At 42.1% G+C, this 26,431-nt stretch overlaps 1 long non-coding RNA gene across 1 annotated transcript; it reads left to right on the top strand.

Annotated features, from left to right (window-relative positions):
* Nucleotides 1–2,679: 2,679 nt before the first annotated feature.
* LOC102397166 lies at nt 2,680–23,220 on the top strand. The gene is made up of 3 exons (XR_006550782.1): nt 2,680–2,924; nt 7,388–7,463; nt 23,033–23,220. It is a non-coding gene; the product is annotated as an uncharacterized LOC102397166 (long non-coding RNA).
* The last annotated feature ends 3,211 nt before the right edge of the window (nt 23,221–26,431 follow it).

The raw sequence follows: 26,431 nt of genomic DNA, 5'->3' as shown, positions 1-26,431 counted from the left end.
TGTCATGGTACAAACGATGTACAGAAGTCATTTTCAAAAGCAAAATGAGAAATATTTCTAGTAAGCCCTTTGATTTCTAACATGGCTAGGATAATAGGGCCTAGCTGGGAAGATTGCTGTAAAGCCAGTCCTGTAGTGAATAGATGAATCATGTTTATGAAGACAATTATTCATGACTTGCCTATTTCCCGAGTATTTAAAAACACCATTTAATAAAATTTTATTGATTGGAATATGATCTTTCTTTTGTGACTCGGAAGATATTTCCTGACATTTCAAGTGCCTAGGGTTGATTTTGGGAAATGTATGAAATAAGGAAGTTTGTTAGGGACCCTCTTCCCTGACTTGAACAGCTCCTCATTCTCCTTTCTGCTTCCTGCCTCTCTCTCTCTCTCTCTCTCTCATGAGCCTCCTAGGAGCCAGTTGATGATCTAATTTTCTCTAGGGTGACTAGGTCTTCAGAGGAGAAGTTTCAGCCACCAACTTTTAAAGGCCTCATGAGGAACAAGCCCAAGAATCAGGAGTTCCAGAGGTCATGATCGAGCAGGATGGCAGTTTTCTTGTGCTGGCTGAAAAGTCCTGTGACCTGAGATGGCCTCAACTTCTAGCAATCATCATAGGATTATCTCAACCCAGGATGTTACGGGAAATGAAGAACTTTGTTTTGAATAAAAGAATGGCTCCTTTTTTCTTTGACTTGGACACAGTATTATATTGAACACATAAAATACACAATTTACATGAACAGTGCTGTACAATTCCTCTTTTGTTAGTAAGAATCTTGGGACCTTTTGTGCTACCGTCAATTGTGTCTGAAGAATGTCAGTAAGATGCCTCTTTGAGTAAGGAGTTTAACCACAATCAGTTAAAGATCCGAGATCTATAAATCATACATGGATAGTATTTGGAACGATGGTGTACATACTTATTAAGGTTGTGATTCCAGTTCCTGTGGCTGGGTGATGGTGAGCAAATTATTTAACCTCTGAAAGCCCATCCCCCTATATGTATAACTGGCCTATGTTCATAAATATTAGCTATTATTATTTTTGTTACAGTCCTTACTCTTGAGTGTGTGGCTTCTAAGTACTGGGGCAAGTATCGAGTATTCCCGGGCATAGGAGTGGGATAAATGTTTGTATTGAAGGGTCTCATTTAGGAGAATAAGCCTTCGGTTATCTACAACTTGTACAACTGTCACAGGTTCTTGCCCTCCCCCAAGCATGTTCTTCTCAAAATCTTTCATCCTTCGGGATTCATGACTCAGCACATTTTTCTGAACTTGCCATTCAGAAGCTTTGACACAGAACGGAACAAAACACACGCTGTTCTTGCACAAATCACATAGAATCCACTTTGTAAACTGGGAATTTGAACTTTTTTTTTTTCCCTTAAGAACTCATCACCCAAGCTGCTTGGAAGGCGGGACTGAAACTGGGCAGAAAGCAAAAGGCTCCCGTTTGTTTATTGAGCGCTAATTGGCTTCAGCTCAGGGCCCTTACCTCACTGCCTGCCCAGTATGCCTTTGAGATTTACCCTTGAGGGAGTGTAATTCCTTGCCAGGTCCTCTGGGATTCTGTTCCTAGCAGGTCTCAGTCACATTAGTAGCTTTTTGCTACATACATTCCTTGTTTCATAAAATTATTTACTTTTGTCTCCCTTCAAAAATAAAAAAAACGTACTTTTAAAAATGTCAGTTTTCTCTAAGTGATAGTCTAAAACTTTTGGTAAACAGCACGTTTTCAAAAACGAATAATGAACTGCGGTTTAGGTGTTGAATTGCCATAGGTCACCTCAAAACTACATAGCCACAGAGCTATGCCTGTTTTTTCCTTCCTGGGAATCATTCCCAATGTGATAAGATGAATTATTATTTTGGATCTGGATTCCCAAACATCTACAGTTTTCAGAGGCAGTTTCTAAGACTAGTCCAGATAACTCTAACACCTAAGGGGACCAGGTGGGACTGGTTAGATCAATCTCCAGGGAAGGATGGGACAGGGTCAGCAACTCATTTGCAAATAGCCACTAAGGCTGCTGGGAAGCTGCCGTTTTGAAGAGTCCTGGGAAAGGTTAAGCGAGAATAAGAACCAGGTGGAGGAATCATTTGAAGCCAGTGAGAGGGCCATGGTACACACAGAGCCAGGATGAGCTCAGGTCCCTGGACAGAACTCTAAGTAGAGTATAGGTTTGTTCCATGAAATGGGAACGTTCACTGTCCAAGACTGAAAACAACTGTAACTTCCGAGGGGCATTTTAGCAGTCACCAGCTGAGAGGAGTAAGAGGAAAAGAACTCTGTCTTTGCCTTGTTCTCAAAGCCCTGGGAAGCGGTGTGAACCAAGGAAAGGTAAACAGAAGCAGCAAAGAACCTGAGCAGTCAGCTTTGATGTGACTAGGTAGGGATGTGCCTAAGAAATGTGAGAGAAAGCGTGTGTGTTTGTATGTACCCACGCAGGCACGCATGCGCACGTGCATATAATATGTGCTTGCGTGCCTGCGTGGCGTGCGTGCGTGCGTGCGTGAAAGAGAGGTTGAGAGAGACCACGAGCGTCTTCATTACCTCAGCCTGCAGCCCACCATGAAATTTCTCAGGAAGATCTTGTTTCAGGACCTGGAGCCTCCCAGTCTTTCCAGAAAGACCTGAAGATTGAAGACCTCTGCGTTGTTTGTAGGCAAGAGGAAGATTCTTTTTAGCTGGGCTTCTTCAGGAAGTTCAAGATATTGATAGATTTTCTCTGTGGGTCATTGACTTTGCCTTAGGAGGAGTTGCCTAACCCCACCTTCAGGGGATCTTCAGGAAGGGCGTGGGCTCTGGGTAACAGCAGAGACAGCGCCTAGTGAGCTAGGACTGGTCTGTGAGTAGGCGCATCCTCCCAGGGCATCTGCTGAAACGCTGATGGCAATGGTAACTCCCCGGGTCCTGGTAAGCTAACCATTGGAGATAGGTGGTAATAAGAAAGTAGCTTGGCATGAGGGATCTGGAGTCCAGCACAGCAGGCTTTTACTTCCGAGCTCCTCCAGTTACCACCTCTCTAGATGGGTACTCTTTGGTTTATTAAGCTTTCTGAGCTCAGCTTTTTGTTACTGGTGAACTGTACTGTCGGGACGTTTAGAAATAATAGATGCAAAATGTCCAGTGTGTAATTGTTTCTAAAAAAGACATTATTTTTAATCCCTGCTCCCACTTTTCTCTTAGAGGAAACCTCAGTATCATAAAAATAAGTATAGGGTAAAGTAGTAGATACACAATATACAGTAGATTGAATTCTTGTCTCACTGGGCATATTATCAAGCGATTGTTCTTCAAAACAGTTTTGTGTGTGATGGTGGGACCATCGTTTTTATAGTAGTAGGGGACAGTGTATTACTACTAGGTTTTGCCCTGCTGCTGCTAAGTCACTTCAGTCGTGTCCGACTCTGTGCAACCCCATAGAGGGCAGGCTCCCTGGTCCCTGGGATTCTCTAGGCAAGAACACTGGAGTGGGGTGCCATTTCCTTCTCCAATGCATGAAAGTGAAGTCACTCAGTCATGTCTGACTCTTAGCGACTCCATGGACTACAGCCCACCAGCCTCCTCCGTCCATGGGATTTTCCAGGCAAGAGGACTGGAGTGGGGTGCCATTGCCTTCTCCGAGGTTTTGCCCTAGATGCTAGGAACACAGGAATAATTAAGAAAGCTTCTTGCCCTGAGGAGTTAATGGTTTAATAGGAACAACTAATATCCAATTAAGTATAAATGCAGAAGCCACTTTTAAAAACTTGTTAATTTATGTATCCATTCCACAGATTTTTATTTAGCACTCATTGTGTGCTGAATATGCAGGGCTTCCCAGGTGGCGCTAGTGGTAAAGAACCCGCCTGACAATGCAGGTTAGACGTAAGAGACAGTGGATCGATCCCTGAGTTGGGAACATTCCCTGGAGAAAGGACTGGCAGTCCACTCCAGTATTCTTCCCTGGAGAATCCCAACGACAGAGGAACCTGGCGGGCTACAGTCCATAGGGTCGCACAACTGTTGGACACTACTGAAGCAACTTAGCATAGCGTGCTGAGTTTGCAGACATTGAGATAATGGTGAGGAACAAGACAGACGTAGCCTTGTGTTCACAATTATTTCTTAGAACACAAAGTAGATCCCATGCCAACACAGTATTGTGAAGCAGTTGTCCTTCAATTAAAAATAAATTGTAAGAAAAGTAGATTCCGTGGTATCAATATTCTAACCAGTGCTTGTGCTCTAAGGTCAGTTCTCTCTCTGATATGTGTCTAGGGGAAGAAAAGGTATCTGTGTTTGTTCTTCTGTGTCACTTCAGTGTTTCTGCAGGACCTTGGCACTCATTGCCTTGGGGGCCAGGATTGGTTGCTAAGGGCCCACAGCTGAGTCGTGCTCTGGGCACTGCCTTCAGCTGAAGGAATTACCTCCCTCCTTAGGGGAAGCTGACTTCCCTGGTGGCTCAGACAGTAAAGCGTCTGCCTACAATGCAGGAGACCCGGGTTCACTGGGTCAGGAAGATCCCTTGGAGAAGGAAATGACAATCCACTCCAGTACTCTTGCCTGGAAAATCCCGTGGATGGAGGAGCCTGGTAGGCTACAGTCCATGGGGTCACAAAGAGTCAGACGTGACTGAGTGACTTCATTTTCACTTAGGGGAAGCTGAACTCCAGTAACCCTGGCCTCAATGACTAATGAATGGCTTCGTTGACTCTATTGGGATAACTCTGAAGTGCTAGCCTCTCTCTAGGGTTTTCTATAAGAACTGAGTCCTCTGTTGCAATTGCATCACAGCTCAACTTTTTCTACTGCCCAATCCTGTTTTCCCTGTTCTCTGGAAGGTGCTTTTCTACATGCCAGTCAACATCCTGCATACAAACTCCATTGCATAGTCAGCTTTTCACCAGGAAACCTGACTGAAGATACCTGTGATCCCAGTATAGTGAGAGAATGCCCTGCTTACAGGGTCGTCAGAGCAGAGGGAGAAGGGAGACATCCTTCTTGGGGGCCTGTATGCGCCTAGTATTGTTGCAGATACTTCACAACCAAATCTTGACCTATTTAAGTTCCTAGGACTTTGGCAAAGATCAAGTATTAGCAGGCAAAGCCTGCTGCTTAACTATGAAGATGCCACAAAGATGCTTTTACTTTTTCCTAATTTATGTATTTGGCTGCACTGGGTCTTAGTTTTGGCACACGTGATCTTCATTTGCAGCATGTGAGCTCCTAGTTGGGGCATGTGGGGTCTAGTTCCTTGACCAGGGATTGAACCTGGACCCTCTGTGTTGGGAGCACAGAGTCAGCCACTGGACCACCAGGGAAGTCCCAGCACAAACATGCCTTTTAACTTGGTACATTGAGGGCCCATCTTTCTTGTGGCAGATTCAGATTCTTCATTTCTTATTCACCCAACCCACATTAACCGAGCACCTACTATGTGTCAGATACTCTCCCAGAGACTAAGGATGTAACTGTGAGCAAGGTAGACAAGGTTCCCAACCTCTTTGAGCTTGTCAGAGCCCTGGAGCTAGTTGCAGCAGAAGCCTCAGGTGTTATGGGAAGCTCTAGGTGGGCTGGCTCTTTAGCATTGTCCCATTTTAGTCAAGTCACCTCTGAGTCGCTACGATTCCCAAAAGAATGGATATCGGGGCCAAAATGCCAATTTATTAATTTGTATAAGAACTTTCCAGTTCACTTACTCGTCACCCTTTCCCGGTAGGTAAGTCCAGGGGGAAGCCAAGTACTAATCAGAAGGTGTTTGAGGTTCCTGGGATCAGGGCCATGGTGGCTCATTGAGTGACAGGTGTGTTTTTAACAGCATCATGAGAGGACAGCCTGATTCTGCTTTCACCTCTCTAAGCACTGCCTCTGGACAGTGCTTGTTGGGCACAGATGCTATTTGCCTCCATGGCAACAGCACCATGGCTGACCAATCAGTGTTCTCTCCTCTGATGTGTTAATACCTTTAGTCAGGTTACAGCCAAGTGCTGCTGGTCAGAGCCACTGTGCAAATGTCTGCTCAGAGGCATGATGTTTGATTCATATTGCTCAAAGGACAGTCTACTTGGGCAATACACAACTTTTACTGAGGGAGCCACCATCACCAAGGACAGTTGCAGAAACCGAGGAATCGAGGAAATCAAGCCGTGTGCTTCAGGCAGAGGCCCAGCTCCTATCTATTAACAAAGGTAGGGAGGTGAGGGTACATTCAGAAATGATCTGACCCACCCCTCTGACCTCACAGAAGAAAACACCATGGGCCAGAAAGAGACAGGTCCCGAACAGAACTCTCCTTCCTCACTCTTTATACCTAGAAATTCATGACATCACTCCCTCCCCTTGAAAATAAACATGCATTTAATATGTAGCAAGAATGTCATGATTAGTAAGAACCTTTTTTGTTGTCCAATATGGTAGTCACTGGCGAACGTAGCTAGTCACCTCTTGAGATGTGTGAAAATAAGGCACCAGTTAATAATGTAAAATATTGAGTATATATTTGATGATTATTTGATAATTAGATAATATTTGGCTATATTAGGTTAAATACATTATTAAACTAATTGCATATGTTTCTTTTTATGTTTTTAATGTGGCTGTGAGAAATTTTAAGATTACACATATGGCTCATATTATATATTTACTGGGCAGTACTATTCTAGATGCTATCATCTAAAAGCATATTTCACAATTTTAAAGAAGATGGTAAATAATCTGCCTGCAATGCAGGAGACCTGGGTTTGATCCCTGGGTTGGGAAGATCCTCTGGAGAAGGGAATAGCAACCCCCTCCAGTATTCTTGACTGGAGAATTCCATGGACAGAGGAGCCTAGCAGGCTACAGTCCATGGGGTCACAAAGAGTTGGGCACAACTGAATGACTAACACTTTCACTTTTTTTCATCACATTATATTAGGTTGATATAAATCTTCAGTCTCTCTTAAGATTTTTCTCTAATTTATATATTTTGTTGCTATGAACCTTAAGATTTTTCTTCAATTATTTGGTAAATAAATCAGATTTATTTGGCCTGTAGAGTTTCCCATATTCTTGATCTTGTTGATTGCACCCTCCTTGTTTCATTTAATATATTCTTTTGTAGCTTGATACCTGGAAACTGGGAGTTATATCTAGAGGCTTGGTCACATTGAGAGTTGATTTTTCAGAGAAGAAAAATTCATTGGTGGTGTGTACTTCCGTCTAAATATCTGGTTGCCTCAATTTTTTGGTGTTAAGATTGAGCTGTGCGTTCAGCATGATTATCCATTGTACATTTCCCCATAATATTTTCTTCATATAATGGTTTTTGTACTTTTTTATGGTCATTGCTTATGCTCATTATTTCACTAGAGGTTGCAGAGTGGTGAATGTTCTTTCATTCCTTCATTTGTTAGCTGACATCCCTCTGTAAAGAGATGATTCCCCTTGTCAAATTATCGACTTCCTCAAGGAGCAGCAGATACAAGAAAGGTAAGATATACTTGATTCCTTGTCTTTATTTATCAGTTGCAGAAAAATAGGTTGGCTTTATGGAATCCTCTAAATGTCCCCAGTGAGTTCCCCTGCCCTGTCTTGAAGGAAGACTGAATTATGAACTCATAGATTTAAAATTTGGGGGGTAGTAGATGTCCAGCAATTGCAGAATTTTCTTTTTTGATGCTCAAATTTTCTTATCAAGTTGCCTCCTGAGTCCCACTGATAAAAATTCAGTAGTCTTTATTAGTTTCTTTACTTTTTGACATGCCACAATATTTTAGGCTGATCTTTCACATTTTCTGCCCCAGATCTGGAATTAGTCATTCTTCCAAGGAGTCCTGTGGGATGGTTTTCAGACCACAGTCTTGGCAGTAGGAATGTTCATCAATAGTGGGTTGAAAATTGTTTCTACAAAATAATATATTTATTTTTCAATAGAAAGAGCATCATGAGTTAATAATAGCTCTTATTTAAATTGAGGATCACATATTTTTGCCTGATTTCATTGATTTTATTTTTTTGTTGAATTATAGTTAATTTCCAATGTTTAATTTCTGCTGTTCAGCAAAGTGACTCAGTTATATACATATCTACATTCTTTTTTAAATATTCTTTTCCATTATGGTTTAGCATAGGATATTGAATGTAGTTTTCTGTACTATACAGGAGGACCTTGTTTATCCATTCTGTGGATAAAAGCTTACCTCTGCTAATCCCAACCGCCCAATGCACCTCTCCCCCAACTCCTTACCCCTTGCTAACCACAAGTCTGTTCTCTGTGTCCATGATTCTGTTTCTGCTTCTGCTTCATAGCTAGGTTCATTTGTGTTTTAGATTTCACATATAAGTGATATCATATGATATTTATCTTTCTCACTTCACTTAGTATGATAATCTCTAGTTGTATCCATGTTGCTCAAATGGCATTGTTTTATTCCTTTTTATGGCTGAGTAGTGAAAATTCTGACTTTCTAATGATAGAATTTATTATATCTTAGCATGTATATATTATTTTAAAAATAATGATAAAACTATCATTGTGAATTAAATGATTACTGAAAACACTTTAAGATTGCTTTGTAGCTCTTTTTGTCCTTAGGGTAACCTAATCGGGATGTGAAATCAGATTGCTGTGTTTTAGTCCCTTGAGATAATCCCTCTGCGTAAACAAGTGACAACTAGTTACTAGGTTTGTGCAGTACTATTAATAACGGGTGTTTTTCCTATTGTGAGTGAAGTTGAACATCTTTTCATATGTGTAGGAGACATTTGAATTTCTTTGTAAACTCTGTTTTCCTATAGAGTTACTGGCCTTTTTATTCTTTATTTTTTGAAACTTTTTATATTTGAGGGCTATTTGCACTTTGTACTGTAAGCTGAAGTGATTTTTCCCCAGTTTGATATTTGTCTCCTTACTTTGTTCATGACACCTTTGCTATGTTGAAGCTTTTAAATGTTTGTGTTTGATACATTTTTTTATTGGATATTCCTAAATTGATTTTAACTAAGAATTTGTATGTTTTAGATATTAACTATATGCATGTTTTAGATTTTTATTTACTTATTTTTGTAATTATAATATAAAGTTTATGTGTCATGGTGTGAATATTATGAATATTTCTGTTTATGCCTTATGAGTTTTGTGTCATGCTTAGGAAGGCCTTCTCAACTTCAAGATGGTTTTTAAAAATGTATCAGAATATTTTTGACTATAGGCTGTAGAATGTCAAATTAAAGGTTGTGCATATATGAAGAATATTTATTTTGCACAGCAAAATAAAGATCTGGCACTAGGAAAGTCAGAGCATTAATTTTGTAGCCTAACAATGTCATCAGGGACTCAGTCTTTACATCTTTTTGTTTTGCAATCCTGAGCGCAATAGTCTATCCTCGTAGGCTGAATCTTCTGGCCTCAGAGAGCCACCACTGTTCCAGGTATCACATGCAAACAATTACAGACATAGGGAAAGGAGGTACCTCCTCAGATTTCAGGTTTTGAGAATATGAAAATCATTCTCAAGAAGCCCTGTGGCAAGTCTTAAGTCTGAATTGTGTCCTATGCGCATTCCCAGTGTAATCACTGGCATTGGAATTTAAATTGGCAAAATGACTTAATGAAGATTGAACCCTGGGACTTGAGAAAAGCCTAAGGCAAATGATCATGAGCAAGAAAGAAGGAAGGAATCACTTGTGTGGTTTTGCAGATTTACTTCTAATATATGAATCTTTGATCCACCTAAAATATATGTTGGTATAAATGAGCTAGGATTAAGCTTATTATTTTTTCCTTGAACAACTAGTTAAGTGTCTGACTTGTTAAATAATTTATGTTTTTAATCAGCTATCTTATGACAGTTTCTAAGAGGAAACATTGAGGAAAATGTGCTGACACTATGAGAATTTGGGGTCAAGGATTTTCAGTCCACGATCTCATATAAAACTTCGTGAGACTGCACTTTCAAATCACTTTCTCACATGTACCAAATCCATGGTGTAGGAACCTGATTTAGGATATTCTCTCTCCATCTAAAATCTAGATAGACAATATGGAATACAACTTAAAAATCTGAAATCGTCTCCTAAGAAGTCTCCTGCTATACTAGCTTCAGAATAATCAAATGCTTAGATGTGTGTGTGTTAAGTTGCTTCAGTCGTGTCTGACTCTTTGCGACCCTATGGACTGTAGCCTGCCAGGCTCCTCTGTCCAAGGGATTCTCTTATTTGTTATAAAACAAACTAAATGGCCACTATGTGTCTGCCATATGCCATATTGTACACATACAGTGGAAAAAAGAGTGAAAGGGATGAGAGTGGTTTTAAATACAGTTGTTAAGGAAGATTCCACTAGGAGGTGACATTTGAGTAGAGACACGAGGCAGAACAAGCTGTATGGCTATCTAGGGAGAAATCAGCCTGGGTGAAGGAACAAAGTGCCGAGGCCCTTAGGCAGGACTCTTCTTAGGACTGATGGGTGGAATAGGTGAATTGAAGAGGTATAGAAAGAAAGTGGAGTCGCTCAGTCATGTCCGACTCTTTGTGACTCCATGGAGCCTACCAGGCTCCTCCGTCCATGGGATTTTCCAGACAAGAGTACTGGAGTGGGCTGCCATTTTCTTCTCCAGGGGATCTTCCTGACCCAGGGATCGAACCCAGGTCTCCCGCATTGTAGACAGACGCTTTACTGTCTGAGCCTCCAGGGAAGTTGAATTGAAGAGGAGATGAGATCAAAGAAGTGAAGGAACTTACAGGCTTTGTTCTAGGGCCTTATAGACTATTGTAAGGATGTTGGCTTCTCATATTGTCTTCTAGTCTGTGACATGCCTTTTCATCTCTTAGCAGTGTATTCCAAGAGCCGAAGATTTAATTTTAATAAAAATCACTTTTTTCTCTTAAAAAAAGGATATAGTCTTTTTCTCTCAATGAGGTTGCAACAACTCTAGTGATGAGGGATAGAGAGGGAGAAAGGAAAGAAAGGGGGAGAGGAAGGTAGGGAAAAGGAAGGGATAAATCTGAATCGTGTTTTCAGAGGATCATCCTGGTTCCTGTGTTGAGAATGGACTGTAGGGAGTCAAGGGCGGGAAGCCAAGAGATGAGGTAGGAAGCTGTTGTCGTGATTTGGTTGAGAAGTGACGTGGAACAGATGAGAGGTGTTGCGAGGGAACCAGATTCTGGTTTTACTCTGAAGTTAGAGCTAAGAAGATCTGTTGATGGATTTGGTATGAGGTATGATAGAGAGGAAGAGAGAGGCCGAAAGGATGGAGTTACTGTTTGCAGAGGTGTTATGTAGGCTGTGAAATAAGCATTCTGCTCTGGACGTGTCAGGCTTGAGAAAGCTACTCTGCACTCATGTGGAGCTGCTGAGCAGGCAGTTGGATGGAAAGGCACGAAGTTTAGGGTCATGTTTGTGCATTTGGAGTAAAGCCATGAGTCACGAGGAGATTTTTAGGGGATGAGTGTAGATAGAGCAAGGAGTGGGTCTGGATATTCCATGATTTAAAAATTTGGAAGATAAGATGGAACCAACAAAGGAGGCTGAAAAGGAGCAATTTCTGTAAAACAGGAGGTTTTACGGAGGAGAGAACAATGTCCCCTAAACTAGGATGTGATTTAAGGAGGAGGGTGTGATCAACTGTGTTAAATGATGCTGATGCATTGTTTGCTTGACTGGCGTGGAGATCCTTTGGTCGTCTTTTTTAAAAATTTATTTTATTGAGGTATAGTTGACTTGCGACATTGTGTTAGTGTCTGCTACACAGCAGAGCGATTCAGTTATACGCATATATTCTTTTTCACATTTTTCCATTATGGTTTATCATAGGATATTGAATATAGTTCCCTGTGCTGTTCAGTAGGACTTTGTTGTTTACCCATCCTATATATGATAGTTTGCATCTGCTAATCCCAAACTCCCAACCTACCCTCTCCCCCTCCCTCTACCTTGGCAACCACAAGTCTGTTCTGAATGTCTGTGAGTGTATTTCTGTTTTGTGGATAAGTTCATTTATGTCATATTTTAGATTCCACATATAAGTGATATCATATGGTATTTGTATTTCTCTTTTTGACTTGTTTCGCTTAGTATGATAATCTCTGGGTCCATCTATGTTGCTGCAAATGGCATTATTTCTTATTTTTTTAATGACCAAGTAGTATTCCATTGTATGTATGTACCACATCTCCTTTTCCATTCATGGATGTTTAGGTCGTTTCCATGTCCTGGCTATTATAAACAGTGCTGCAATAAACATAGGGGTGTATGTATCTTTTCAAATTGTAATTTTGTCCAGAGATTGCTGGACCATATGGCAGTTCTATTTTTAGTTTTTTGAGGAACCTCCGTACTGTTTTCCATAGTGGCTGCACCAGTTTACATTCCCAGTCCCTTTGGTGGTCTTGATAACTCATTTGGAGAAGCAGTCAGTATAGAAGGGTCTTACTAGAGCAGGTTCAAAAGAGAATGGATGATGGAAGATCATGAGTATAAATGACTCTTAAGGAGATTTATTCTTATGTATGATGAATAATCTTTGTGATCCCATGGACTATAGCCCACCAGGCTCCTCTGTCCCTGGAATTCTCCAGGCAGGAACACTAGAGTGGGTTGCCATTCCCTTCTTCAGGGAATCTTCCCAACTTTGGGTCTTCTGCATTGCAGGCAGATTCTTTCCCAACTGAGCCACCAAGGAAACCTGAAGTGACTTAGGCCTGGTGTTAATTAGCCCCAAATTACTGTTTTTGTCCCTCTGTGAGCCTTCAAGACAGGGCCAATTAGTTTTGCTTTGTTTTGTGGCCAAAAACAAATTCCTGACTTTGATCATGCATGTTAATCACCTCTGGGGTTAACATGAGAGAGCTGTACACAAACCATTACAAACTCATCCACAGTTCTGGAGAACCAGCTTGAAGTGTCTGTCTGACTAACGAGTGGCTGCTGGCCTTCTCTGCTCTGAAAGTTCTCTCTACAATGTGAAGTAAACTGGGGCAAATCATTCTGACTGGGCCTGCTGAACGGCAGGTGCCCTGGATGAGGGTAGAAAATAGTAGCCCCCTTTGATTGTACAGCACTGCCTGGTTTATAGACTGCTTTCCTATCCAGTATCTCATTGGATCCTCATAAAAGCCATGTGATGTCACCCAGGCAGATGATGCTCTCAGCATCTTACAGAGGAGGAAACCGAGAACTCTACTTCAGTGACTGAGGCGTTGCTTTAGAGCACAGAGCTGGGAGTATCACCTGGGAGTTCTGACTGTTTTGTTCAGTCAGATTCCACTGGCCAAATCAGCACTTATTGTACTTGGGTGGAGTGATCAGAACCTAGATCTGCTTCCCTGTGTCATGTGCTCCTGGTAAGAGGAAGGGAAAGAAGGGCAGCACGTAGCTCTTACTGTGGTCCTTGAACATCCTGAGGCTTCCCTGCCCTGCCTTGGTTTCTGACAGTCATCAACTCTAAGCTCTGCTCTCTTCTCTTGGGCTCTTCTAGGTTAGATTGTCTGTTTTCCGCTGGTTGTGTCTCAGCGTTTGATGGGCTTTGACAAGCCTCTCAGATTGTGCTGGATGATTCCACTTCTGTTAAAATCAAACGTAGCTCCTTTTAAAAGCAAGAGATTAAATAAAGCATTAGATAAAATGACAGGAGGCCCTTCATTTTATGTTCCTGAAATTAGATAACTTTTCTTCCATTTTCCAAGAATGTTCCAGAACTAATTTTAGAGAGTGTAATTTACATATCAGTGTCCCCAGTCAAAACAAATGAAATGCAGCTATATGTTATCCTTGGATAGGAGGGCATTAAAGGGGGAAATTTGGAGCTGAGGTGGTGGAATTGATGAAGCTGAATTTTTTCTGCCATGGATCATGCCTCCTTTAAGATGTTGTTATTTAAAAAGGCATCATTGTGAGATTGCTAGTATCGTCAAGCAGCAAACCCATATAGAGTGTGAGAATGCGTAGAATGTGGGGCACTGGTCTGATTACTAATTACACAGTATGGTGCCTTTACGCAGGCCAGGTTTCATTATTCCAGGTGAACTTCCGGTTTTCTGGCTCTAGACACTTGATGGAATTACTAAGTGGATCTGAACTCTGAGAGGAGAGAGAACAGATGGAAATTCCCTCACTCATCACACTCAACACGTGGCCTTAGGTCAGTCTACATGAAGGAAGGACAAAAAGATGCTGGGAAAAATGGCTGGCAAATCCGTGCTTGTCTTACTGGGTTCTCCCTGCAGGCCAGTAATAAGGATATGTCCAAAAAAGTCATGTGGGGCAGGTGAGGAAGGAGAAGGGTAAGAGGTAGATGTACTTGGGAGATCTCAGATCCAACCAGCTGCCTTGAAAGTAGTGAACACATGTGGTACTGATATGACCACTCTCATATACTCACGACAACAGATAATGAAGTAAACTATTCATGGAGGCAATATCTATCACAATTAAAAGGTACATACTCTTTGATCCAGTAGTTTCCCTACGAGGTATTTATCCTTTTCTTGTTGGTGTGTACAAAAGCTCATTGCAGAATTGTTTGCAAGAGCAAAGCTGGAATTAGCCTCAGTGTCTAAGAAGTTGGTAATTGTGTTATATTCTGTTGAAGCAGTGAATCACAGTGCAGCCATTTGATAATTATAGACTGAGATGGAATGTGTTTCAAGGCATATTAAATGAAAGTGTGAGTCTGTGTGTGTGAGTAGAGGCAGGGGTTTCACGTATTGTAGGTGTGTTGGTCAGGATCCCATGGGGAAACAAAAATTTCCCCAGCTGGTTGTTGAGACTGTAATGAATGGACTGTGTATAGAGGTATGGGCAGAGGCACTTAGACACCAGCACCAGTGGGAGAAGCCACTGCCTCCTTATAATGGGAACTGAGTCTCTCCACCCAGGTCTCCTTTCTAGGGCTGATGCACCTGTTCCCAGGGGCTGGGAATACCAACTGCTGTTGGCTTGCAGCTGTCCGCTCACTTGGTTGCCTTCAGCCATCACAAGGGACAGCCTCTTTCAGGTTTCTCTCCCGGGGATGGCCGTGGCCAATGACTGTCTGATGCAGGCCTACAAAAGCCCAACCCCCTTTTCTCAATTTGGGACATTTCTGAAGGACCACCACAGTTCCAGAGCTCCCTGTAGCATCATTGGAGATCTCATTGAACTGTATTTCATGTTAACTTCTTCTGGCCAGTCCTGCTTTATTCCCTTCCTTACAGTTATGTCTCCTAAGATGCTCCTCATTAAGCTATGCGCATGTACCTCTCCATGTCAGTCCGTTTCCAGGAAACCTAGATTAAGGTACATCCTTGGAGCTAAAGGGGCTGAATGCTGGAGCCTGGAGTGTGGGTTGCATGTTGGAGCTTTAGGTGTGGAGGTGTGCAGCTACCATCAGGGACAGGGGGCCAGAACAGGGAAAGAAGCGATACCCAAACCTCTCTCTCTTCCATCCTCCAGCTTCCTTCCTTCTGTGCCAGTCATTGGAGACTCAACTGGAAACCAGCCAGCAAGGGAGACTGGGTAATGAAGTACGCAGGGGCCACCTCTTGGGGGCAGTTAGGACGTAAAATGGCTTGAGACTGGGAGTGGCAGATGGAGAATAAGTAGCACAGTTGTGTAGTCGCCAAGTTGTGTCCGATTTTTGCCACCCCATGGACTGTAGCCTACCAGGCTCCTCAGTCCATAGGATATCCCAGGCAAGAATACTGGAGTGGGTTTCCATTTCCTTTTCCAGGGGATCTTCCCAACCCAGGGATTGAACCCATGTCTCCTGCATTGGCAGGTGGATTCTTAAATGCTGAGACACCTGGGAATCCCAAGTAGCACAGTATCTTCCATTTGTATAAACGGGAGGAATATGTAGATATATACATATATGCAGGAATATATATATTCATAATATATATGCATATAATTCATGTATATACATAAGATATGCTTCTTATGCATACATTTCTGGAATGATCTAGAATAAGATGTAGTGACTATTTCTGAAGGTTAGGGCTACTGTGCAACTAGGATGTGAAGGAGACTTGTCCTTCATTCTTTTCTGACCATTTGAAAATCTTTTATGTGTGTGCACGTGTATTTAATACTGTATTTGGAAAAAGTTTAAAGTATTGAACTTCTTGTAGGGAGTTAAGAGATTGGAGTTGCTTCCTTCTTTTGTGGATGGTTATAATGGTTACTAGGTGCTTTATATTTATTGCATGTGTGAGTTCACAGAGGAGAGGTCTTTGGCCTCCAGGAGTTTACAGCCTAGGGTAGTGTAGGTGACGATAGTAACGCGGTGGTGTTGCCAAAAGGGGGCCCGTCTAGGGCCTAAGAGTGGGCTCTTGTCTAACGCTGGGAAATGAGTTGTCTGAGGAGACACATACTGACAAAGCGAAAGACTTTATTGGGAAGGGGTGCAGGATCATACGGTTTGAGAAAGGTCTCTAGAGCAGCCACCTGTTACTTGGGATATTGTGTCCTGAGTTGGATCCTTTCTTTGCTTCTTCCTATGTGAGCAATTCCAAAGTCAGCCTCTCTGGGCCTCTGTGCTGTGAAGGTTAGATTGAAGTGGTGTGTGCTGCTGCCGCTAAGTCGCTCCAGTCGTGTCTGACTCTGTGCGACCCCATAGACGGCAGCCCACCAGGCTCCTCCGTCCCTGGGATTCTATGTACCCTGATAAGCTTGCTTTTTCTTCCCTTCTTCTGTACCTTTCACAAGTTGGTGACCATAACTGTCTTTCTCATTCACAATTGATTGGCAGGTATCATGCTTATCAAACAGCCCCCCAGTCAGCCACATGAATTCAAAGAAGAGTCATCAGGTGTTAACTTGACCCCACACCTGCAAGGTGGTACCCTTCCCCTCCTTCAGCACAGAGTCTCATCCCCTCCACATCACTTGTGTAGACAGATGCTGCTGAGAATTACCTTTCTGCCAGGCATAGTTTTGTGTAGTCCCTTCTTGGCTAATCCATACCTCCCATGTATGAGGAGTAGCATTTTGTAGTGATTAAGAACATGGACTTTGAATTTCGATACACCTCAGTTAGTAAAGTAGGGATAAATGAAAGTACTCATGTCTTTGGAATGATGATTGAGGTAAGGTTTGGAAATACCTTAGCAGGGATCTTGGGGCCTCATGAGCACTCGATAAAGGGTAATAACTGTGAGGCTGGCCACAGCTGGGGTCCTATCTGGAAGGCACGATGTTCTTCCTCTCCACAGTACTGAAAGCCTCACTGTGCTTGCCAGGTGTGGGGCCTCTGAGTCTCTGAGAGGTGCTTCTATCCCCCCCAGGGGCACAGTAATCCAGTCTTTTCAAGCTGACAAGGGATTCATCACTGGGGAGCAAGGGCAGAATCTCTGTTCTTCTTTCAAAGATCTAGGTTAACATGGCTTCATTTCTAAGACCTTTTGCTGCAAGGATTATTTCAAATTTACAGTCTGAGAAGTGAAAACTTAACTGTCCTGTGTCCTGGAAATTTTGAGTCCAGTGACAGCTTGGAGATATTACCAAACAGGACTTGGGTCCATTGGCTGACATGCAGCAAAGCCAGTCTGCTGACAGCAGATGTGGGGATGGAAAGTACATTGTTTATCGCATGTGCCGAGTGAGGGGGTGGGAGATGAGCCTCAGGTCTACTCCACTTGGTCTTGGAGTGAGGAGTTTTTTTTTTTTTTTTTTTTAAGGGAGAAGAATATGGAGGCTGGGATTAATCATTGTGACATTTCTGTGACATTTCTTAATCGTGGTTTCAGGAGTCAGGATGTCTCTGGTTTAGGATTCTCTGGCTAGGTGGTCCATCACTCGTGGGCCTGTTAGCTCGTCTTGCCCTGTAGAAGGGACCTGAGTTTGTTAATGATGATGTCTGTAATAGCAACTTCAGTACATTAATGATGTTATCGGAAACCAACAGTTTCAATCATCTAACTCTTGATTGGTGCTCAGCGCAGGATTGAGGATAAGAATGGGAATAAGCTTTTGGATAGAGACATTAATCACAAACTCAGTTTTAGAGGGACTTGGTTTCAGAGAGACAACTATAGGTGAGAAACTGAACAGGGATTTGAAGAATCAGATTGACACCTTGAAGTACAGACTAAAAGTGACTCTGTCATCTTATTCCATGAGGATTTTTCAACACAACAAACTGGTAGATTCTTTCTTCACCTTGCAAACCCTTCAGAGATTTCCCGCTCCTCGTTTTTCCCAAGTAGCATAACCCCAAGGGGGAAACTGACCTTGAAATCTCTTAGGGAGAAGTCAGCCTCCTTTCTGGATGTGGAGACTGATCTGAGGACCACCGTGTGGCCTCCTGATGCTGCTCAAGAGTCTTCCCATTTCTTACTTTCACTAACATATATGCAAAGAACATACGTGTGACATACATCTATGCATTTACTCCCGGTACTGCGAACACGGAATAAAAGGCTGGTTAAGATTTGCTCTGCCACCCATGAGCTCACGTTCTACTTAGGGAAATCAGCATATAAACAGAGCGCAAATTGAGAAAAATCACAATGGAGCTAAGTGCAAGCTTTATAGGTGTGGGTGAGATGCAAAATATTTGACAGGCAGAGTCACTGTGAAGTCTGCATTTCTCACCAACGACCAAGGTAGGATGACTAGGTGGAGGCCAGATGGACACGGGGCATTGGTCTGCAGGGGGCTAGCACCACCCTTAGGAGTGTCAACTCTCTTGTGGATCCAGGGTCGATCTGGGATTGCTGAGATGGACACAAGGAAATGAGTGGCTTATCACGAGCTGGCTGGGTGGCAGGCACTGCAAGACTGAGGGACTTGAGCAGCCAAGGCAGTGAGAACTCAAGGAGGAATTGGGGGACAAGGGCAGGGTTACCATTCCACTGATATTTCAGTATTTTACAAACAATATGGTTGTACGAGTGCCTCGCTCCTAGTGTTAATTGCTTGCTGGTATCTGACCCTTTGCAACCTCATGGACTGTACCCTGCCAGGCTCCTCTGTCCATGGAATTCTCCAGGCAAGAATACTGGAGTGAGTTGCCATTTCCTTCTCCAGGGGATTTTCCCAACCCAGATATTGAACCCAGGTCTCCTGCATTGCAGGCAGATTCTTTACCATCTGAGCCACTAGGGAAGCTCTTGCTTATAGAGCAGCAATATGCAGTAGAAATACAATGAGAAGCACATATGTAATTTACAGTTTTTTAGGAACTAAATGGGAAATTAATTTTAATATTTGATTTCATTCAGTGGATCCAAAATGCTATCATTTCAAAATGTAACTAATACACAGTGTGCTTAATGAGATAGTTTGCAATTTTTTTTTTTTTTTGAAATCTAGTGTATATTTGGAAACTGCAGCCCTTCTCAGTTCAGAAAGTACCCAGTGGGCACACGTGGGTGCTGTATGACAGCACAGGTCTAGAAAGACTGTGGGGAAAGCTGTTTTCTTTCTCTCTCTCCGCTTCCTGGATTTTGGGGGAGGTGACCTCCCAGTTGTCTATGATTTTCTGCAGGGTCTTCCCAGGGTTTTTCCCCATCTTTCAGCTCACCTATATGCGCACACATCCCTTAACAGGTGTAGAATTTATGACAAGAGACTTGGTGGCTTTTTCAGTTCGGAGCTCAATTACATTAATTACCTGCCCCATTGCTTAGTGCTGGCTTCATTAACAAACCAGAGCATGGCTTAATTGCTCTTTAAGCTTTGCATTTTCAGATGCCATTTACCTGCAGCCTGAAACTTGGGCACCTGTGGATTTAGAAGTCTAACTGGGAATTTGCTGCATGCTGAGACCTTCCTTGCTAGGCCTCCTGAGCTGGTGTCCTTCTTTTCAGTTCAGCCACCTCAGATGAGTTGTTTGCTTTCCTTTTTCCCCACTGCTCCTAGCAGGTGACGCCCAATGCTTCAGAAGCATTTCCTGTGTTTCAGCGCCACCTTGTGGTTTAGAGGAAAAAGTCCTGAAGTAGGCCGCATCCATCTTGGGATCCTTGAGCATAATTAACAGCCTTGAAGGGCCATCTGGCTTTTGTTGTCTCCTTGAGTCTGAGAGGAAATGAGATTTGTTATTGGATATGGAACATCTCCTACAGGCTAACTGCCTGCTGAGAAATCAGACAGTGTAGTGGGTCCAATCTGAACTATGCAGAGTCACACAGAAACATAAATCCCGGCTGCTACTGTTCTATTATTTAAATTGAATTGTGTCCACATTTCACAGATGACTTGGCTTAGCCAGGGAACTTGGCATCTCCAGCTACTGTTACTGTAAAATGTTGAGCTCATGTTTTCAGTTGCTCCAAGTCAGGAGTTAGGCCCTGGCCGTTGATGATACACCCTGGAAACTGCATTCACTCGACCTGCAGATGAATTTTACTCAGACTTGTGGGTTTGGCCAGAACTGGTTGAAAATAAATGGTACTAGAAAACAGAAAGATGGGGCAGAAGCCTAACCTCCATAACCTCACTTATTCCCTATTATCTGGCAGCCATACTCTTTTATCCCTGTATCATTTACTTCTGGCAGAAAGGTATGACCGTTTGCAATTTCCTTACTGGTTCAGAGAGAGACAATTGATTGCCTGTGGTCACATCATTAGTCTCTGGCAGATTCTTCCTGAGTAACTTACCACTCTTAATGGTTGACTGCTTCATCCCACAGATTTCTGTCAAAAATAAGTCCTCAGATTTTTTTTTTTTTTGCAGAGATATGCTCATACTAAAGAGCAATAAATAGAGTTGGTATCCAGAGGCCCCAGGCTCCAAACACCAAAGCCTTAGGGGACACATTTAACTGTTGTCACCCATTCAAATCCAAACTCTATTCTTCATTAGCTGTGTAACTTGGGCAGAATGTTTACTGGTGAGATTTCTGTGCCTCAATTTCCTCTTCCCATTAAATGAATTTATGAACATGTAAAGGCCTTTACTTGGACCTGCTAAGAATTCACTGATGTTGATAACTAGGGCTAGGACCGAGATGAGATAAGTGAGGTACAAAATGACTCTGAAAGTGGGTGCCTGATGATGGTGATGAAGCTCATAGTGACATGGTGTTTGCCTTAGTCAGTCTGGGCTGCTGTATCTAAGGACCACAGACCGGGTGGTTTATAAATAAGAAAAATTTATTTTTTGTGGTTCTGGAGACTGGAAGTCTGAGATCAGGGTCTGTCTGGTTTGTGGATGTCTTGTTGGATCCTTTTAGGGAGGGAGAGATGGCTCTCCCTCTTTATATGGACATTAATCCCAACATGGAGGTTCCACCCTCACGACCCAGTCACCTCCCGAAGGCCCCACCTCCTCATACCATCACATTGGGGGTTAGGGTTTCAGCATATGGATTTGGGGGAGACATGCTCAGAGGAAGGCACAAACATGCTCAGAGGAAGGCACAGTGTGAGGCGGACTGTCAGTACGCTAATCGAGGATCAGACTTGGTGCCATTCATGTCACGCCAAGATATTTCCAGCTTCCTGATGCACCTTGAATCCATTCAACCCTTCAGACTGAGCCTGTATTGTACAGGGACAGTTAAACAACACTGTAAGACAGCAACAAAGACGGATCCAAATCCAGAAGGGGGGGCATTTCCCAGGATATTTGGGGCCATCTATTTCATGTCAGCTAAGTTAAACGAGACTGAAAGGGAAAAAGGAAAAGATGCAGTGAATCATCCTGGATTAGATATTGGTTTGAAAAAGCTGGCTAAAGGAAATTTTGGGGTCAGTTCAGAAAATTTGAATGTTATCTGGATTTTAGCTGATATAATAAAGATCGTTCATTGAAAAAATAGATAATAGTGTATAGTCTCATGTCAGCTAAAACATGCCAACAAATATATGTAGAAAATGACCCCAAATGACTTGCCCTAAGGTGTAATAGGGGTGATCTCTGCATGGTAAAAATGTGATGTTTTTAAGTTTTTCTTGTTTGCTTTTTATTATTTTCCACTATGCATAGGTCATATTTCTGTAAATAACAAGTTGTTTTTAAAAATTATTAAACAAAATTGTTAAAAGAAGAATTTTTAAAATTCTTTAAGGCAAAACCAAAATTTAAAAAAAAAATTTTAAATAATAAGTCCTTTAAAATAAGAGGATGAAGAAGCCTTGCCTGTTTAATTCTTGATTTTGCTGAAATCTGGCTTGATCTGGAAAAATAGCTATGAAAACTAGCTGTATTCTTTATTCTCACTGCCCTTTTCCTTTTAGGAGCAATCACTGAAACTGCTGGAAGTGGCCACCCTAAATATTTTCTGTGACTGTCACGCAGTTGTAATCAATCTGGCTACTTCCACCCAGCAAAGGCATTTTCTCAGTAGGGTTCTTGGGACATATTTTAAAGCTTAAGAACATCCAGGGCAAGGTATGTTGAATGCTTTTGCTTTTAACAGCTGGAAAGAACTGCTTCTCTATATCCCTGCCTGAGAAAAACTGAGATCCTGATTAAGGAAATGATTACTCCAGGACAGACAACTGGTTAGAGGATGGGAACACAGGCTTCCTGACGCCTGAGCCTCGGTTTCTTTCTTCCAGTAATTTGTTTGTCATATATTTACTTATCATCTCTTCTTTGTGGGTGTGAGGGGTACAGTGAAGCAGGCGCCCCTCCTGCCCACAGTCCTGACCTCCTCTTAGTGCTTTGTTTCTTGGGGGAATGCCCTCCTCTGGTTCAAAAGATCCTTGTCTTTTGGGTAATGAACTGAAAATCCAAATGTGCTTATATGAATTTTCACGTGAGAAATAAGAGATTCTTAGTTCAACAGCAAAATTCAATGGCAGGGGCAAGAGTTTTGCCCCTTCCTCCATTTGCTGGGAAAGTCTACAATCTGATGGTTATAGGTGAGAGAATAGAGGAGAACGAGTTCTCTGCAAAATCAGGGCCTCTGTCCGAACCACAGTGTATCTGCCAGAAAATGTTCTCTGCTGCCTTGTCTGATACTCAGATGGTGCTCTTAAGAGATTTAGGGACTCATTCTTCTGTCGACTGCTCATTTTGCAAGTATTTCTTAAATGACTCCTGCAGGCAGAAGCCACAAGTCAGGTGTGGCTGGAATGAGAAAGGTTGGACTCAGCATTGAAATTTGGATCTTTTCTATTTTTCATAGTGAGAGAACCATCCCCAGAGGGATGAAGCTGGTCATGGAAACAGATTGTTCCAAAAAGCAACATCCATTGTTTCAGTATCAGAGGCAGGACCTGAATTCTCACTCCTATTTTCCTCGGGAAGACTGCATTTTATCGCTTTGTTAAAGTGTATTCCCTTGTTTATTTACAATAAATATCCATAAATTCATACTGATCTGAGTGAAGGATTGAATAAATTACGATATGAGGACAAAGAGGCAAGTCTCTGCAGAAGGATTCCAAATAATCTATAGAGATTGTCGTTGATGTTGTTTAGTGGCTAAGTAGTGTCTGACTTTTTTGTGACCCCATGGACCGTAGCCCTCCAGGCTCCTCTGTCCATGGAATTTCCCAGGCAGTAATATTGGAGTGGATAGCCATTTCCTTCTCCAGGGGCTCTTCCTGACCCAGGGATCAAACCCTCATCTCCTGTATTGGCCCGTGGGTTCTTTACCGTCAGGTACCTGGGAAGCCTGATTTATGGAGATACTCCCCCCTCAATGAGGCGAAGTCTAGCATCCCCCTCTTTAACTGCAGACTCTGCATGGTAACTTCCTTACAAAGTGAACAGTATGGAAAGGGAGAGGGAAAGAAAAGAGTAATTGTACAGTGGAGAAACCTAACAAATACTACTAATTTATCCAGATGATCAAGTCAACATCAGTATATGTCATGCTGATACTTTGTACCCTTGATACAGTGTAATGAAAATGTTACTTTACTTCTGAGATCCTCCTCAGCCAAACCCCTAGTTGAATCATGAGAAAAACATTATACAAATTCTGATAGTGGGACATCCTACAACATAACCTGACCACTACTCCTCAAAACTGACAAGGTCATCAAAACTAAGGAAATTCTAAAAAAATTGTTACAACCTAGAGGAGCCTAAGGAAATACAATGTAATTTGGTATCTTGAATGTGATCCTGGAATAGAAAAAGAGCATTAGATAAAAACCTAAGGAAGTCTGAATATACTATATCCTAAAGGAAATCAACCTTGAATATTCATTCAAAGGATGATGGTAAAGTTGAAGCTCCAATGCTTTGGCCATCTGATGTGAAGAGCCAACTTATTGGAAAAGACCCTGATGCTGGGAAGGATTGAGAGCAGAGGAGAAGAGGGCAACAGAGGATTAGATGGTTGGGTGGCATCACTGACTCAGTGAACATGAATTTGAACACGCTCGGGAAGATAGTGAAGGACAGGGAAGCCTGGAATGCTGCAGTCCATGGGGCCACAAAGAGTTGGAGATGACTTAGCAACTGAACAACAGCAACAATAATGTCTCGGTATTGGTTTATCAATTATAACAAACCTAACTACCCTAATGTTAAGTGTTTATACAGGAAGCTGGGTCTGGGGTGGGTGTGTGAGAACTCTCTGTATTATTATTGTTTCAGTCTTTTTTTTTTGGTAAATTTGAAACTACTAAAAAAAACTTAAAAAAAAAATACATTCTCTACCAAGTAGGTTTGGGGAGATCTTGTATTAGACCTTATAGGTGAACAAGTGTTCTGGAATAGACACAAATACTTTGGTGGCCTCAGAACACTGTGTATGGCAGCACAGTGACTTTTTAATGGTTTTTTCTTTAGAAGATTAGCTTTATGGATGAAATACACATAATCTAAAGAGTGCATATGAAAACAATGTGCTTATGTATAATTTATTTTTAAATAGTTTTTTCTAATTGCAAAGGTAATATATATTTATCTTAGAAAATATGAAAAATATAAAAAAGCTCAAACTGCATTAAAGATATTTGATATCTACAAGAGCTGCAGCTCTTTCCATGGGTGATTGCCCACTGAAGTAGCTGTTCCATGAGTCTCTTCTCAAAGGTCGGGGCTGATAGGCGCTCCAGCAGAGAAGGTCCGAGGGCCCTCTGTCCTCTTACCTTGTTCTCATTGTCACACCCCCAGATCAGGGGGAAATTGTTCATTAAATTGTCTGCAGTTAATTTCTCTCCAGAGCTGAGAAGGTCAGGAATTAACAACATGATTGGCATTTGCCCTGTCTAGCAAGTAGAGTGTGTGAAAATTTTAGTAAATCAGTTATTATCACACATTGTGCTAGAGCCCTATGCTTATTTGGCTACTTTTTATTAAAAGGTAGTCTTTCTCATTCAGAGTTCTTGTAGGAAAACCAGAGAGTATATTGAAAGATTCAAATAGGGTTATGGATAGAAAAGGAGTTTTAAAAAAATTCAATGTGAAGGATGCATTCGTTTCTATTTCCTTATTTTTACTACCTCTATCAGGGGTCTTGTGAGAAGAATCAGATAGTATATCGTTTAGGCTTTGAGAGTCACGTGGTGTTTGTTATAACTATTCAGTTTTGTGGCACGAGATCACTCATAGACAATACAAATGAACGTGGCAGGTTTCCAGTTAAACTTTATTGATAAAAACAGATGATGGGCCAGATTTGGACAGAGGGTCATAGTTTGCCTGGTCCTGATGGGCACACTTAGGGCCTGATCTATATCCAGCTTTGTGTGCTCTTCTGGACAAATCGGGTTTGGTGGCTGTAACGCATGGGGTGATGCCTGATGTGGTGAATGGGAATGGTATGGACATGGAGATGGGGAATGTCGTTATCACTCAAGTGACTGGGGAAACGAACCCAGAGCCTTAAGACTGCTCTGTAAGAGGATGCCTTTGTGAGGTGGCTGTCAGGAGCACAAGACTCCAACCCTTCCCAAAGCCTGACTTTCCTCTTGGGATCTCTTCCAACTCCCACTGCTGTTGCCATGCTCTCCATCTTCTTTTTAGAATTCCAGCCCACTGTGGACAACTGATCCTTCTGTTTATTTTCTCACAATACCTGCAAGATATAGCTGGGACAGTCTGAAGACTTCTCTAGAGGCTGGGGGGTAACAAGGGAGAAACATGTTACAGAGAGCACTTTGAGATCTGGACCCTACAGCATGCCTAATTGGTGCTTAGCCATGGGCATTTCTGCACAGTTCTAACCTGGGGGCTCCAGAAAAAGAAATCCAGGAAATAATTCTTTTATTTCTTCACCCAATTCTTCCTCTGCTTTTATTTTTGAAATTGTCATTTTGACATAATGGTAAGGGGAGTGGTGGCTGCAGTGATGAGGGAGATGAGGCAAGAATTATCAGATGTGTATATATATACCCAAATCTCCCCAGGTAACACCATCATGTCTGCTTTTCGCCCCATGAAGTCCTAGCACTGAGGCCCTCAGGAAGCTGGTGCCAAGGTAGGAAAAATCTGAAACTCGCCTTGACTTATTATTACTTGGGAGTGGCATAGAAACATGTGTATGTATTTGTCTGCTAATTTATTTTTAGGGATGAATAACCTTTTAATATGATGGTAAGTATTTGCTACTTACTGTTTGACAAAG

Source organism: Bubalus bubalis, chromosome 4, assembly GCF_019923935.1.
Source record: "Bubalus bubalis isolate 160015118507 breed Murrah chromosome 4, NDDB_SH_1, whole genome shotgun sequence".
Lineage (NCBI taxonomy): Eukaryota > Metazoa > Chordata > Mammalia > Artiodactyla > Bovidae > Bubalus > Bubalus bubalis.
Note: the sequence above shows the minus strand (reverse complement) of the source record. Positions and strands in the feature narration are given on the sequence as shown.